Below are 16583 nucleotides of genomic sequence, written 5' to 3' on the forward strand. Positions count from 1 at the left end.
CTAGTGAAGCCATCTGGTCCCGGACTTTTGCTTTTGGGAAGGTTTTGAGTGACTGATTCAATTTCGTTACTGGTGATCGGTCTATTTAGATTTTCCAGTTCTTCATGGTTAAGCCTAGGAAGGCTATATGTTTCTAAGAAGTTGTCCATTTATTCTAGGTTATTGAATTTGGTGGCATATAGTCCTTCATACTATTCTTGGATGATCCTTTATATTTCTGTGGCATCCGTGATAACTTCCCCTTTTTAATTTCTGATTTTGTTTATCAGTGCCTTCTCTCTTTTTCTCTTAGTGAGCCTAGCCAAGGGTTTGTCAATTTCATTAATCTTTACAAAGAACCAGCTCTTTGTCACACTAATTTTTTCTATTGTCTTTTTTTTCTCGGTTTCATTTAGTTCTGCTCTGATTTTTATTATTTCCTTTCTTCTGCTGACCTTAGGTTTCATTTCTTTTTCATTTTCTAGTTCTTTAAAGTATAACGTGAGGTTATTTATTTGGGATTTTTCTTGTTTCTTGAGATAGGCCTGTAATGATATAAATTTCCCTCTTAAAACTGCGTTTGCTGCATCCAAAAAATTTTGGTAGGATGTATTTTCATTGTCATTTGTTTCTATGTATCTTTTGATGTCGCCTCTAATTTCTTCTTTGACCCGGTCATTGTTTAAAAGTATGCTGTTTAATCTCCATGTATTTGTGTTTTTTGCTGCTTTCTTTTTGCAGTTGATATCCAATTTCAAAGCCTTGTGATCAAGGAATATACTTGGTATGATTTCAGTCTTCTTAAATTTGCTGAGGTTAATTTTATGTCCCAATACATGGTCTATCCTTAAGAATGTTCCATGTACACTAGAAAAAATGTATAGTCTGATGTATTAGGATGAAGTGCTCTATAAATGTCAATTATGTCCATTTCATCTAATGTGTCATTTAGGGCTGTTATTTCCTTATTTACTTTCTGTTTGGATGATCTATCCATAGCTGTCAATGACGTATTTAGGTCCCCTAGTATAATTGTGTTTTGGTCAATTTCTCCCTTTAGTTCTGTTAGTAGTTGCTTGGTATATTTCGGTGCTCCCTGATTGGGGGCATAAATATTGATGACTGTTATGTCTTCTTGTTGTATAATCCCCTTTACCATTATGAAATGTCCATCTTTGTCTCTTGTTAGCTTTTTCACCCAGAAGTCTGTTTCACTTGGTATCATTATGGCTACACCTGATTTTCTCTGGATACCATTTCCTTGGAATGTCAATTTCCACACTTTCACTTTGAGTCTATGCTTGTCCTTGTAGCTGAGATGTGTCTCTTGGAGACAGCATATGGTTGGGTTTAGTTTTTTGATCTAATCTTCTACTCTGCGCCTTTTTATTGGTGAGTTCAGTCCATTTACATTTAGGGTGATTATTGATATGTGAGGATTTCCTGTCATTCTATCTTTAGTTTTCTGGTAAGGCCGTGTCTCCATTGTTTCTTTGCCAAGGGAAGTACTTCAAAGGTGACCATAGTGATATTCAGCAATGAGGTATGTAGCCCTTTTTCTAGGATGAGTTCGAGAACTTGATTGTCAGACCTTGTATATTCCTCTATTGTGTTCCCCTGGACCTCTCTTCTACAGTTAACCTGTTGAGCACTGATTCTTTGCAACTCTTATTATCTTGATTTTTTGTAGTTATTTTTTCTCCATTAGCCCCCACATTCAATTAATTATCATCTCCTGACAAATTGATATCTAGCTTAATTTCGAGCCTTTTCTTTCCCCTCCATCCCTCCATATTGCCACTGTCCTGATCTGATCTTTTATCATTTCTCAGTTGGAGATTACAAAAGCTTCTAACAGATTTCCTTGCTTCTAGTCTTGCCTCATTAAAAATTTATCCATTCTTCCACCATAGTCGGAAATGTTATCTATTGTGACATCTGACTGAATCACTCTCACTAAAACCTCAAATACTTTTCCATTACTTACAAAGTTTAAACTTCTCAGTATGGTATATAAAGCCCTCCATGACCTAGCCTCTGACTATCCTGCAAATTTATACCATCTCCTACTTCATACTTTATCTTTTAATAATACTTAATGGTTTATAGACACACACACAGTATATGCAATCCATGCTTTTCACTTCATGCCTTTAATAATGCTGTTTCCTTTGCCTACAATGCTTTTCTCATCTTTCTTTGCTTAAGGGCCGCTCCATTACCATTGTATTGAAATTATCTATTTAACATCTGTCTCTCCATGAGACTACAAGCTCTTTAAGGAAAGGAATCCTCTCCTCAGCAGCTAGCATAGTGCTTGAGGTGAGCTGAGACCCCAACTTCTTGGGGAGTTGATTATTGGATAGCCAGTTCTCTGATAGCAGCAGTTCAGTTATTTTTAATTGGTGACTCTTGTAGTCGGCAGGTACCTTTTAAGTCATTCAGTCCAGCCTCCCCTCAGAGAAGATCCCTCTACAATAGGGGTCAAAATAATTCAGTTCAATGTGATAGACCATTCCAATCTTGGACAGCTCTTATTTCCGTACATATGGTCCCATCTGGTGAGAGTAGAAATTGATACCATTTTTTATGGAAGAAATTTAGTAACACATATGAATGTTTATGTGTTTTTATTTTTATTATAGGTTTCATACTTTAAGTCTTTAAATATTTATACCTTTATTCCCAGCAATGTGTCTCTCAGAAATCTCAGAAAATTATCTAAAATATAGGGAGAATTTTATTACGTAATGATGTTCATCATAGAAATACTCTTAATAGAGGAAAAGTATAAATAGAAAAAAAAGTAGGGGGCTTCTTGAGTAAATTACGGTGCATTCATAAAACAGAATTTAAATTATGTCATTTTAAGTGAAAAGTAGAGAATAAAATTGTTTACTCAATATAAACCAAAAGCAACAAAAGAACAAGACAAACAAATGAGAAACAGAAACTCATCGACACAGACAATGGTTTGGTGGTTGCCAGAGGGTAAGGGGGGTGGGGGGTGGGGGGTGGGAGATGAGGGTAAGGGGGATCGAATATATGGTGATGGAAGGAGAACTGACTCTGGGTGATGAACACACAATGGGATTTATAGATGATGTAATACAGAATTGTACACCTGAAATCTATGTAATTTTACTAACAATTGTCACCTCAATAAATTTAATTTAAAAAAAATTTTAACTGTTCAAAAATGTTTAGAAAAAACATTGCAAAGAAATGGTTGCTGATTATCATTGTTATTTTCATTTTATTTTCCAAATTTTCTATAGTAAGCATGGGTTATTTTAATACCAAGAAAAATTACAGGTTTTGTTTTGTTTTAGGTTTTGTTATTGTTGTTTTAAGGAACTATTACTCTTCTCTTAAAAAAACAAGTCTCTGATCTCTGAATTCTCTGACTTCTGCTGAGTTACCCCTACCTCTTATTACTGTTATTTCTACAATTTATCTCCTAAGCACAGCCAGCATACCCAGCCTAGTTCATCTCTTAAGCTCAGTGCAGTGAGCATGTGTGTTCCCTTCCTTACTCTTTCGATCATGCCTTTGTTACTCTTTTTTTTTTTTTTTTTTTTTTTTTATTAATTAGTTTCAGGTGCACAAGACAAAGCAAAACTTAGACATTTATCATTTATATCCCTCACACTGTGTGAACCCCCCTCCCCCCATCCACCCATCCATATGCCTTTGTTACTCTTGCCTCCTAGCAATTCCGAGTACACTGGCCCCATCCCTTCTTCCATATACATGTCTTTGGTTTTATGTTATCCCCACATCCCCGACAGAGTTGAGTAAGTTACAGTACTGGACTTGAAGGGGCTCATATGCCTGGTGAGAGAGACATGCATGATAAATGGAGCAATAAGGATAGGAAGAAGGAAGGATAGGAAAAAGGAAGAGGCTGATACTCTCTGAAAGTATCAGAAAGGCTTCTCTCTATGAATGGATGCAGGATGCCTCTGGGATAATATTTTTCTTCCTTAGAATCACAGCTTTACAGTTAATACACAGCTATTGAGGATTTAAGAGAACACTCTCTAGCCCAACATCTTATTTTAATGATGGGAACACTGAGGTGCTCTGAAATCAAGTGATATGGTCAAAGTTTCATATTGAATTAGTAGCAGACCCAAGACTATACCTCAGACCATATGGCTACCACGACCAGTGTTCTGTAACGCAGTTTGCTAAAGGGAGAGCAGTGGCTTTCTTAAGCTTTTCAGAATAAGAGCACTTAACCCAAAGCAAAACAAAAACAGCAACAAAATAGAGAATAGAATCTGCAGGAACTAATAACAGAAACACACTGGTTTCTGTTTGGGGGAAAGATTTAGGGACTCTGAGAACTATTTTGGCCCTGAGGTTATTCCCAGAAGGCATATTGGAAAAACAAACAAGAGTCAATTACTATTTGACTCCAATTATTTGGGGAAAAAATTGAAACCATTGCCTCCTTTCATCTCTTGAATACTGTTGACTAAAGGAATTTCTGATTGGAGCTGTTAGTGGGGAATGCTGAGCAGCTCTGGGCAGGGACCCTGCATTCCAAGCTGACCCTGCCCCACCAGGAAGAACAGGGAGAAAAGAGGCGTTGGGCACACACGCCCAACTCTTTGCTACACCCTGGTAAACAGTGCATTTACTAAGATTGCTATACAAGGTATTTATCTAATTAGAGAGTGTTTCCCCCTTTATTAGTAAGCAATTAGACCACACTTTAGTACATTAAAGAGGTTTTGTAAATGCAACTGCAAACATATAAATTCTGTAATTGTGTAATTGTATATTATGCACAAAACCACGGATTTTCTTCTATTTTGGCTTGACCATTTTTAAAAGCAATTTAGGGTTTTCTAAACTAATGTTTATGTGGTGTTTTTTAAAGCCTAGGCTAATACATGTAATTTAGACATTCTTTAATCTTAAACCCAAACCAGAAAATGACAAATTCCACACAAACATATATCAACTATTTGTCTGTCTTTCTTCATCTTAAAGCCTGGTAATAATTATTTTGTTTCACAATGTATAATTGTAGCATAGTATCATGCTTTAGCATAGAAACCATAAAATTCTTGTAGCCAAATAATTCCACAGACTCATTTAAACATCTGTAGCTACTATGTATGTGATTGAATTTATCTTAATTAAATTATGTTTATAAGACAGGAGTGGGAAAGAAAAGTAAAGATCATATCAATTTGAATATGAATATTGTTAGGTTAAATATTATATTAGATTGAACTATATAACATTGTCAACATCTGACCATTTTTTATTTACAAAAATGGTAATTTCCTATAGTTCAAATTCTATTAGATATGTTGTCCCCAGTTTTCACAAGGACATAATAAATACTGAAAATGAAATCATTGTTTCACACCCTTAATAAACAATTCGTCCACTTATAAAAGGTGTCAAAATACTTTATAAGACACATACATAACATATATCACTACCAGTTTTACTACTAGATGCCTCTGGGAACTTGGATAAAACACTAGGCTCTTGGGACCTTCTGTTCCTTCTCTAACAAATGAGTGGACTGCACTAAAACTCAAAAGAATTTTTTTTAAATTTCTATAAAAGCCATATCACTAATCAAAATTAGGACAAACTGTACATGACAAGGCTATTAAGTAAAGCAAGCTGAGATGTATGTCATTATGGAAACAGATCATAATATTACATTTTTACATGCTCTAAGAAACCTTTCAGTGCATTGAATTAGACAATAAAGAACTGATTGATCGAATGATATTAACAATACTAATGAGAAAAACGACCACTTATTGAGTACATATTATGAGCCCCTCACTTAAGCACATTTTATACATCATTTCGTATTAATTCTTTTTTATTTTTATTTTATTTATTTATTTATTTTTAAGGAGGACGCAGCTCACAGTGGCCCATGCGGGGATCGAACCGGCAACCTTGGTGCTATTAGCACCATGCTCTGATCAACTGAGCTAACCGGCCACCCCTCATATTAATTCTTGTATCACGTACATAAGCAGTGGTGCGCAGGTGAATGCTTAACAAACAACTATCCCAGGAGACAAAAAGCCCTGATTTGTAGTGTTTGTTGTTTTTCATGGTGTAAATATTTTCACGTTGGTTGATTTCCAGCTACCAAGCTGACTTCACTGAATGGGAGGTGGTGGGGATGTGCAGTGCAGGAGTCCACTATTATATAGTGTTTCCACCAGACTGATACAGTAGAAATAAATAACCTCAAGAGCACAGATAATAATAAAATGTCATAAGATAACTAGGAAGCGATGCATTTTGAATATTTATTATTTTTATTTAATATAATTTTAAGTGTAAGTTTATGTAATTTAATTTTTAATAATGGCTGTGTTTGGTAACCAACTCATAAAATTCCTGAACATTTAGCAGTTTTAATGAACCGAGGGCACCACTGTATGTAAGGTTGATTTTACCACCCAATTTCATTGAAAGATTAAATAACTTACCAAGGTTATCCACTAGCACATTCAAGTCCCGATTTGCCAGACTACAAGCGTTAATCTCCTAATTCTGAGGGAGCTTCTACAATGACTTTTAAGAACATAACTTTTATATCATCCAAAAAATGTGTTTTTGATTATAGGTAAAGAGGCACTAAGCAAGGCAAAAGTGAAAGGAGGAAGCAAGATGAGAATTTAAAGGAAAGTCTTCTAGAAGAGGGCCTGTTGACAGAAAAGATGCAGGTCCTTGCTAACAGGTTGCTGTTTTATGACATTCTCTAAGGTTAGTCAGAAAGAACAAGTAATTGAAAAAAGAGAAGTCAGAACAGAGAACAAGCCAATCTATTCTAAGATATCACAAGGGGTACTGAGGTGTGAAATCCCCGAGGGAGGGGCTCACCAGTCTGAAAAGCTTCAAGGAATGCTGTCTTCTTTATTTGCCTGTACTGGGGTCCCTACAAACTATGACAGACACTGCCACACTTTCCCCCCAATTATTTGAGCCTATTTTCTCCAGATAAGAGAAGGAAAAGTTCACATTCATATTGATAATTTTTTGATCCCTGGGTAACTTCCAATGCAGTTTATAAAATCATTTAAACAAATTTTGTTGTTATAGCCTTTTATCTATTCTGAAGTTGTAAGCATTTTGGTTATGCAGCGCTTTACTGGTACCAGTGGCTCAGTACTCTGTGCTGAGTGTGAACGGGCCTAACTTTCATGTCTTTCTTGAAGACTCAGGTTTACCCTGACACTTACCGTACCAGACACTAAGACTGGTGTCTGGTCATAGTAAGTGCTATATAACCATTAGTTTTTATTATTATTATTTAGAGCTGCTGGGTTTCTGGTGAGTCCCAGGTTCAGGCTGTGGGCAGGTTTTCTCAGAATGCTGCCACCCAGATGGCAGAATTCTCTTCATAAGCAATGTATAAGCCACAGGCTGCCCAAATGTGCTCTTTCTTAGGGCTGGTATGGCCAATGTTTGCAGATAGTCTTTTGTGCACTGGATTTTTGGTGCAAGAAATGGTTTATTTAATCACTTTTTTGGGCCCCTTGTAAAAGCAATTTCCCCTCAAAAGAGGTTTATCTCCAGCTGTCTTATGATTTGGGAACATAAGGTGTCTGGGTTGATGTTGGGTAATGTTCATTGATGTGAAAATTGTACTTTTCATAGTGCAGCCAGTGTGTCTTTTCACCAGGCCTGAGATCAAAGTATGAGAGCTGGGACATGATTTATTCGATGGTCAACTCTTGCTTTTCAGTGGCTTTCTAAAATTTATTGAAGGGCTATGTGAACAAATTCAAAGTAATGCATCTTTCAGTATTCACAACAAATTGTAAGTTAAAATTGAGAACTTCACTGGAATTGATAAATGGAAATGATCTTTTTGTATAATGGATAATGAGAACAGTGAGCAATCTTAAAAAAAAATCCTCCTTCTCAGACTTTCTGCCTCAAAGCTAAACGCTTCAGATTTATTTTGTACTTTACTATAATGTCTTACTATTGCTCGCTGTAATTATATTGAATTTATGTTTATTACTAAATTTGTAACAGCCTTATCAGAAATGTGAGCCACCCCCATAACTATTTCTTTGAGCATATGTAATATTTTCACCATGATAGCAGCAATTTCAAAGCATATCCTTTTACAGCTAGCTAAGGACTTCAGGTTCATTTAGTATAAACTCTGTATTTATACTAAAGGTCCAGTGAGGTTAAATACCTTGCCTCAAAACTCACCACATCTGCATCTTGCTAGTTTTAAACTTGCATTTTTGAATGAGTTATAAGTAATGTGTGCAATACCATCCATTTGTAAGATGAATAATCTTTTCTTTAGCAATTTTAACTTCCTGGAAAGAATTTTTCAAGAGGGCATAATATGACATCGTCAAAATCAATCATATTGTTTTGATAGGTAATAAAACCTTGGGTGGTAATCACTGGAAACACAAGACAAGAGAGAGAGGGTGCTTAAGCTGTGCAGTCCAACACCGTAACCACTAGCCATATGTGGATAGTTTAAATTTTAAATTCATTAAAAGTAAATAAAATTAAAATGTTATTCCCTCAGTCCTATTAGGAATAGTTCAAGGATTCAATAGCCACATGTAGGTAGTAGCTATGGCATCAGGCAACACAGAATAGAACATTTCCATTATCCCAGAAAGTCCTGTAGGGTGGCACTGGACCTCGTTTGGACCTCCACTGAGCTTCTAATTTTGTTGGGGCCTTCCCAACTAGAAAGGTCCTTCCTTCTTGAGGTAGGTGTCAGTTTTGACACCAGGTGAATCTCTCAGGAAACAGGTAAAGGCTTTCGGGAGTGACAATCTACTCAGCTCCTAACCTGCACCACCGATACCTGACAAAAGAATGAGACTCCATACCCTATGCTCTTGGCCCGTCTCACCCCTGCCCTGTTTTGGGAGTAAAGGTGCAGGTAAAAGAATAGAGAAGGGAGGGATGAAGATTCAGCATTTTGGAAGTATATCCCCAAATTTCTGAACCTTGTTTAACTTCTCTACCCTCTTTTTACCACCTTTCCCAATCCCTCCATCCTCAGAAGATGACACGGGAGTGATTTGATGAGGTCCAGCTAATTTCTGCCCCATCAGAGGAGAGGAGATGCTTAAACAGATTCAGGGGGGAAAGATTCATGAACGCAGGAACCTCAGTCAATCCCTCACTGTATTTGCTCGGGTCCTCAGCATGCTCAGCCCAAGCAGCTCCACTGAGGATACAAAGATGGCAAAAATCGCTTTACAGGGACTATTTCCCAGGGGTTCTTTTCATTTGCAGCTCCTCTAGCTCAAAGGTCTGAGACTGGGCCTGGCTGTCCAGACCCCTGCCTGCCCACCTTGGCAGTGCCTTGGTCCACACCAGACAACGGTCCTTTCCCCACTCTACATTGGAAACACCAGAGTAGTTCGCCATAAGGGGTGAATGACTTAATAGGGCTGCCTTCTGTGTAGAATTTATATTTCAGAAGCCACCTCCACACCCTTCCTCTTCTCCTGTTCCCCCTCTCTATTTACTGCCCAGTTTAAAAAAAAAAAAAAGAGGAATTTGAACGAATTGATTTATAAGTCCCTTCTAAGCATGGAAGGTGTCAGACCTGCTATTTCTGGGGGATATTCATGCGTTAGCCCAAAGGAACGCTTGCCCCTGGGGGCAAAAGCTACCTCCTGGCAAAAGTGTCTTCTAACCTCCATCTACACTTTTCTGAAACTACACCCTCATTCATTCTACCTTCCTCCATGTTTAGGTAGATTCCCAAGTCAGCAGAGGAAAAATCCCCCCACATACTATTATGATTTGGGTCGTTAAGACTGTGATCCTGAAAGCACCTGACAGGAGTCATAAATGATAAGAGAGTTTGTCCCGTTGGCCATCACCACACCCAAAGTAAACCATGGTTTTGAACAATGCAATTCTTCAGACACCCCTAGCACAGAGCTCTTTCAGAGCAACACTGAAAACTGAAGTGTTTCCCCTAGATAACAGTAACTTCCATTTATTGAGCAACTATTTTATGCCAGGCATGCCTACTTGACTTTTTTTTTAGGCGCTGTCTCATTTACCCGGATTCTAGCACCATCTCTATTCCACTGAGGCAAAATGTTCAGAGGGTCCTGCTAATTTTCACCGATTCATACAGCTAATATTTTGGAGCCAGGATTAGGATAAGACTTCATCAATTGCTACAGTCCATCTGTTTTACACTGTGCCATTAATTTTCAAATTATGTTCCAAAGAATCCTAAATATCCTCTCAAGATGTTCAAAACTGTTGAGAGGCTTAGGGATAGGCGGGGAAAGAGACAGAGAGGCCACAAGGTCACCTCTATCCCTGTCCATGTTTTGTCCATCGCACTCACCCCTCCACTCAATTTAATCCTACCAGACAGTCTTTTAACTGTTTTAAGTACTGGGATTCCACATGCTATTTCTTAGGTTTTAAAAAAAAATTTCAAAAACAATTGTACTAGGGTCTGCTTTCTCCAATGTATTTCTGACACCATTCCAGTAATAGCCTTTGTCCATTTATAACCAATTTACATTAACATGTTAATTTATTCCACAATTAAAGAATGATTAATAAAAAATCACTGTACATCTTTAACTATATTGTTTTAGTTACAGATTCGAAAATTCTATGGTAGAAATTGATTATTCATAGGCATATGAGGCCAATTCATCAGAAAGGAAAAGAGAGTGTCTGGGCTACTGCTGTTTGCTTTCTCTCTAAAAATGAATTAAATCTCACAAGATGATCATCTGATGTGTGATGGCTGTTGGGTGAACAGAATATATTCGCTTTCACTTTCTTCCAAAAGGATCATTTTCTCATTCAGAGGTAATGGGATTGACTTTCAAATGGAGGTTGCTCGCTCTTTTTTTCTCATTTTTTTAACCACCTACAGAATTTATAATCTCATATTTTTTCTAGTAGGTATAACTGTTTGGAAGCCTGAACAGAGATATGTTTTAATTAGTTTTTCACTTCCTATGGTGTTTTTTTTTTTTTAAAAGTATGACTATGTTCCCCAAAAGATTTCTTGTTTTGCTCATGGTGCTCTTGGAGGGTCACCTTTGTTTGTGTGTTTGTATGTGCACACATACTCACACGCAGGCCAAGCAGTGCCTGTGTGTAAGGGCATCACAGGGAGATAGTATTCTCCAGGTATCTTAGACTGTATTACCTTGGAACAAAGAATATTGCAAGTCACTTGGTACAAGAGGAAGCTGCCCTTGAGCAACCTATTTATTCAGTCCACTCATTAAACAGCAGTAAACAATATTAATCAAATGTCCCTTATGAGTAAACAGAGAAGGGAATCAGACATGTTCAGATAGGAGTTGGACAACAGGCAAAGAGATTATAAAACAGATTCCATTATGGACTATAAAATCAGAGTTTCAGAAATTTAGAGTCCCTCCCATCTTGGGATTCTGTGCTTGTGATTTATAGATCTGGATCCAGAGGGAAGGTGAGGCAATTATGTCACGGTGATGGCTGGATGTCTCTGTTTGCCAGGAATGACTCTCATTCTTCTATGAAGGAATGAATCTTTATCTAGAGTAGAAAGTTACCAACAAGGTTGAGGGGTACTGTGAGATGCTTCATCATAAAATGAAACTGACAAAATACACTCTGGGGGAGACAAGGATATGATATAGTATTCTTGTGATAAATGGCAGATTTGTTTGTAGTGAAGTGGGTATTTTTTTTCTTGGTTATCTTCATCGATCTTCAGGGGAAAGAGGAAAAGAAAATGGTGATGCCCTTGGGAGGAAAGGAAGGTTCAGTGGAGAAGGGCATGCCCAATGCCTAGAGAATCATAACAGGATCCCTCTAAGAGGCAGCCCAGCAGTACCTATGTCAGTGAGTAGAGAGCCTGTCCAGACCCAAGGAAGCTGCAAGCATAGCACCCAGAAGAGGGTGATACCAGAGAACTGAGAGGGCAAGATGGCAGGGGTAAGATGCATTCAACACCAAGTGAAGGATGATACTCCCCTCAAATAACCAGGGAAATTCCTGTCACTTGTCTCTTCAATAGAAGACTTACCATGAAATTGAAATAATATTTAATTACCAATGTCAGTGAATGAGTACACACTGATGAGGCATCTACTGGGCACAGCACACAAGTTCTCTCCTTTCACTGTTGACTGTCATATCATCTCATTTGACCCTCAATATAACCCCTTAAGGAGAGGAAATTAAGGTTCCTAAGGATTCAGTAACTTGCTCAAGGTCACACAGCTAGGTGGTGGTGTTACAATGGAATCCCATATGTGTCTGGATCCAAAACCAATATTCTTCCCATTTTTTTCTACCACCCCTCATATAGGAAGTTAGGAGGGTATAGGAAAGTTAATGGTGATAGCCAAATTCATGGTGGAAACAAAACTGTTACACTATTTCCTTCTCTTTGCTGTAACAAGGATTATTCTCTAACGTTCTAAGAAAGTGTTGACAAATTTAGCCAGGGGAAAGGAAAATAGGTCTTGTTCTTTGGTATTAATTTATTTTAAAGTGATTTAAAAATATGATCAATAAGTACAGCTTATAATGAATAGTTGACTTTCAGATAATTTTTCTTTGCTTAACAGTGGATAGAGAATCAATTTTTCCCAGAGAAAATGTGAAAAAATAAGCCAAATTAATCAACAAACAACAACAGCTTAATTTAATGTGGTTTCCATTAAAGTAAAAAACACATTTATAAATTTAAGTGCTAGAGAACAGAACATTTTTTTCATAACAACAAATAGTAAGTACTTTACTTCCTTATGAAGGCTGGACAAGTATAAGATGTGGTAGAAAAAATATTTGGAAGACATCATCAAAATGGCAGAGTGAGGTGAGCCTCTGGAAATCTCCTATGGAATTTACAACAAATTGAAAAACTATAACTCCACAGAGGACTCCCTGCACAGCAGACAGGCAAGATGAAGAGGCTCACTACTGAATTCACCTAAAGGTGGGCAAATTGCAGCAGCGGGGGAGGAGGGAAGGGAGAAGTGCAGAGATGGAGCTGCATGGGCGCAGGATGCAGACCTAGCTCAGTGCTCCAAGCTCGCTGCATCCTGGAACTACCGCAGCTGCAGAAGAGGGAAGAACTATGACTGCTAGGGCTCCGCTTATGGCCCAAAGAGCTGAGGGGACAGCATATAACACAGCTGAACCCAATGTTCACAGCAGATTTCTCAGCAGAGACTCTACAAACCAGAAGGGAGTGGAACCATATATTCAAACAATTGAAAGAGAGAAATTATGAGCCAAGAATAATATAACCAGCAAAAATATCCTTTAGATATGAAAAAGGTATAAAGACCTTTCCAGACATACAGAAGCTAGGGGAATTTTCTAATACATGACCTGCACTAGAAGAAATATTAAAGGAGACTATTCAACCACCATCAACAGGGACAAGTTGTAGCAAGCGAAACATAAGGGGGAGAATAAAGGCCTGAACCGGAATATGGGATGGAGAAAGTAAGCGTGCTGAAGAAAATCGAATACTGTAAACGTAAAACTTTCTTTTACATAAACTTAATTGTAACGACTCAAAAAAAAAAAAAATCCAGAACTGAAATATATACTGAACTAAAAGAAGAAACAGGGGAAACATCATAGAATACCACCACACAGAAATAATAGACAACAACAAAAAGACAAACAAACAATGGAGACACAGTCTTACCAGAAAACTAAAGACAGAATGATAGGGAATCCTTACATATCAATAATCACCCTAAATGCAAATGGAATAACTCACCAATAAAAAGGCACAGAGTAGCAGATTAGATCAAAAAACTAAACCTAATCATACGCTGTCTCCAAGGGCATCTCAGCTACAAGAACAAGCATAGACTCAAAGTGAAAGGGTGGAAATTGACACTCCAAGCAAATGGTACCCAGAGAAAATCAGGTGTAGCCATAATGATATCAGATGAAACAGACTCCAGGGTGAAAAAGATAACAAGAGACAAAGATGGACATTTCACAATGGTAAAGGGGACTATACAACAAGAAGACATAACAGTCATCAATATTTATGCCCCCAATCAGGGAGCACCGAAATTTACCAAGCAACTAGTAACAGACCTAAACGGAGAAATTGACAAAAACACAATTATTCCAGGGGACCTAAATATGTCATTGACAGCTATGGATAGATCATCCAAACAGAAAATAAATAAGGAAATAACAGCCCTAAATGACACATTAGATGAAATGGACATAATTGACATTTATAGAGCACTTCATCCTAAAATATCAGACTATACATTTTTTTCTAGTGTACATGGAACATTCTCAAGGATACACCACATACTGGCACATAAAACTAGCCTCAGCAAATTTAAGAAGATTGAAATCTTAGCAAGCATATTCTCTGATCACAAGGCTTTGAAATTGGATATCAACTGCAAAAAGAAAGCAGGAAAAAACACAAATACATGGAGATTAAACAACATATTTTAAACAACGACCGGGTCAAAGAGGAAATTAGAGGAGAGATCAAAAGATACATAGAAACAAATGACAATGAAAATACATCCTACCAAAATTTTTGGGATGCAGCAAAAGCAGTTTTAAGAGGGAAATTTATATCATTACAGGCCTATCTCAAGAAACAAGAAATATCCCAAATAAATAACCTCATGTTACAGCTTAAAGAACTAGAAAAAGAAGAACAAATGAAACCCAAGGTCAGCAGAAGAAAGGAAATAATGAAAATCAGAGTTGAACTAAATGAAATAGAGAACAAAAATACAATAAAAAAAATTAATGTGACAAAGAGCTGGTTCCTTGCAAAGATTAACAAAATTGACAAATCCTTGGCTAGACTCACTAATATAAGAAGAGAGAGGACACTAATAAATAAAATCAGAAATGAAAAACAGGAAATTATAACGGATGCCAGAGAAATACAAAGGATCATCCAAGAATACTATGAAGGACTATATGCCACCAAACTCAGTAACCTAAAGAAATGGACAAGTTCTTAGAAACTTATAGCCTTCCTAGGCTGAATCATGAAGAACTGGAAAATCTAAACAGACCGATCAACAGTACCGAAATTGAATCAGTCACCCAAAACCTTCCCAAAAACCAAAGTCCAGGACCAAATGGCTTCATTAGTGAATCTACCAAACCTTCAAAGAGGATCTAATACCAATCCTGCTTAAATTCTTCCAAAAAATTGAAGAAGAGACAACACTCCCTAACTCATTTCATGAGGGCAACATTACCCTGATACCAAAACCTGGTAAGGACAACACAAAAAAAAGAAAACTACAGACCAATATCGCTGATAAATACAGATGCAAAAAACCTAAACAAAATTCTAGCAAATCGAATGCAACAATGCATTAAAAAGATTATTCATCACGACCAAGTGGGGTTCATCCCCAGGGCACAAGGATGGTTCAGCATCCGCAAATCCATCAATGTGATACATCACATAAACAAATAAAGGACAAAAATCATATGATTATATCAATTGATGCAGAAAAAGCATTTGACAAGATACAACATCCATTTATGATTAAAACACTAAATGAAATAGGTATAGAAGGAAAATACCTTAACATAATAAAGGCCATATGTGACAAACCCTCAGTTAATCTCATAATTAACAGTGAAAAACTGAAGCCCTTTGCTCTACATTCAGGCACACGAGAGGGCTGTCCCCTATCACCTCTGCTTTTCAACATAGTGTTAGAAGTCCTTGCCAGAGCAATCAGGCAAGAGAAAGAAATAAAAGGCATCCAAATTGGGAATGAAGAAGTTAATTGTCACACTTTGCAGATGACATGATGCTATATACAGAAAACCCTAAAGACTCCACCAAAAAAAATAATAATAATAAGACACCACCAAAAAGCTATTAGAAACAATCAACGAATACAGTAATGTTGCTGGCTACAAAATCAACGTAAAAAGTCCTTTGCATTCCTATATACTAACAATGAAATCTCAGAAAAAGAAATACGAAACACAATTACTTTTGCAATTGTAGCAAAAAGAATAAAATACCTAGGAATAAACTTAACCAAGGATGTGAAGGACCTATATGTTGAAAACTATAAGACATTTTTGAAAGAAACTGAAGAAGACACAAAGAAATGGAAAGACATTCCATGCTCATGGATTGGAAGAATCAACATAGTTAAAATGGCCACATTACCCAAAGCAATATACAGATTTAATGCAATCCCCATCAAACCCCCAAGGCTTTTTTGAAAGAAATAGAACAAAAAATCATCCGATTTGTTTGGAACCACAAAAGACCCCAAATAGCCAAAGCAATCTTAAGGAAAAAGAACAATAATGGAGGTATCACACGCCCTGACTTTAGTTTGTACTACAGGGCTACAATAATCAAACAGCATGGTATTGGCAGAGAAACAGATATGTAGACCAATGGAATAGAATTGAGAACCCAGAAATAAAATCACATAAATATGGACAGATAATTTTTGACAAAGAAGCTAAAAACATTAAATAGAGGAAAGACAGCCTCTTCAATAAATGGTGCTGGGAGAATTGGATAGCCACGTGCAAAAGAATGAAACTGGACTGCTATCTGTCACCATGTACCA

Source organism: Rhinolophus sinicus, chromosome 18 (assembly GCF_057876585.1).
Source record: "Rhinolophus sinicus isolate RSI-liver-muscle chromosome 18, RSI-T2T, whole genome shotgun sequence".
NCBI lineage: Eukaryota > Metazoa > Chordata > Mammalia > Chiroptera > Rhinolophidae > Rhinolophus > Rhinolophus sinicus.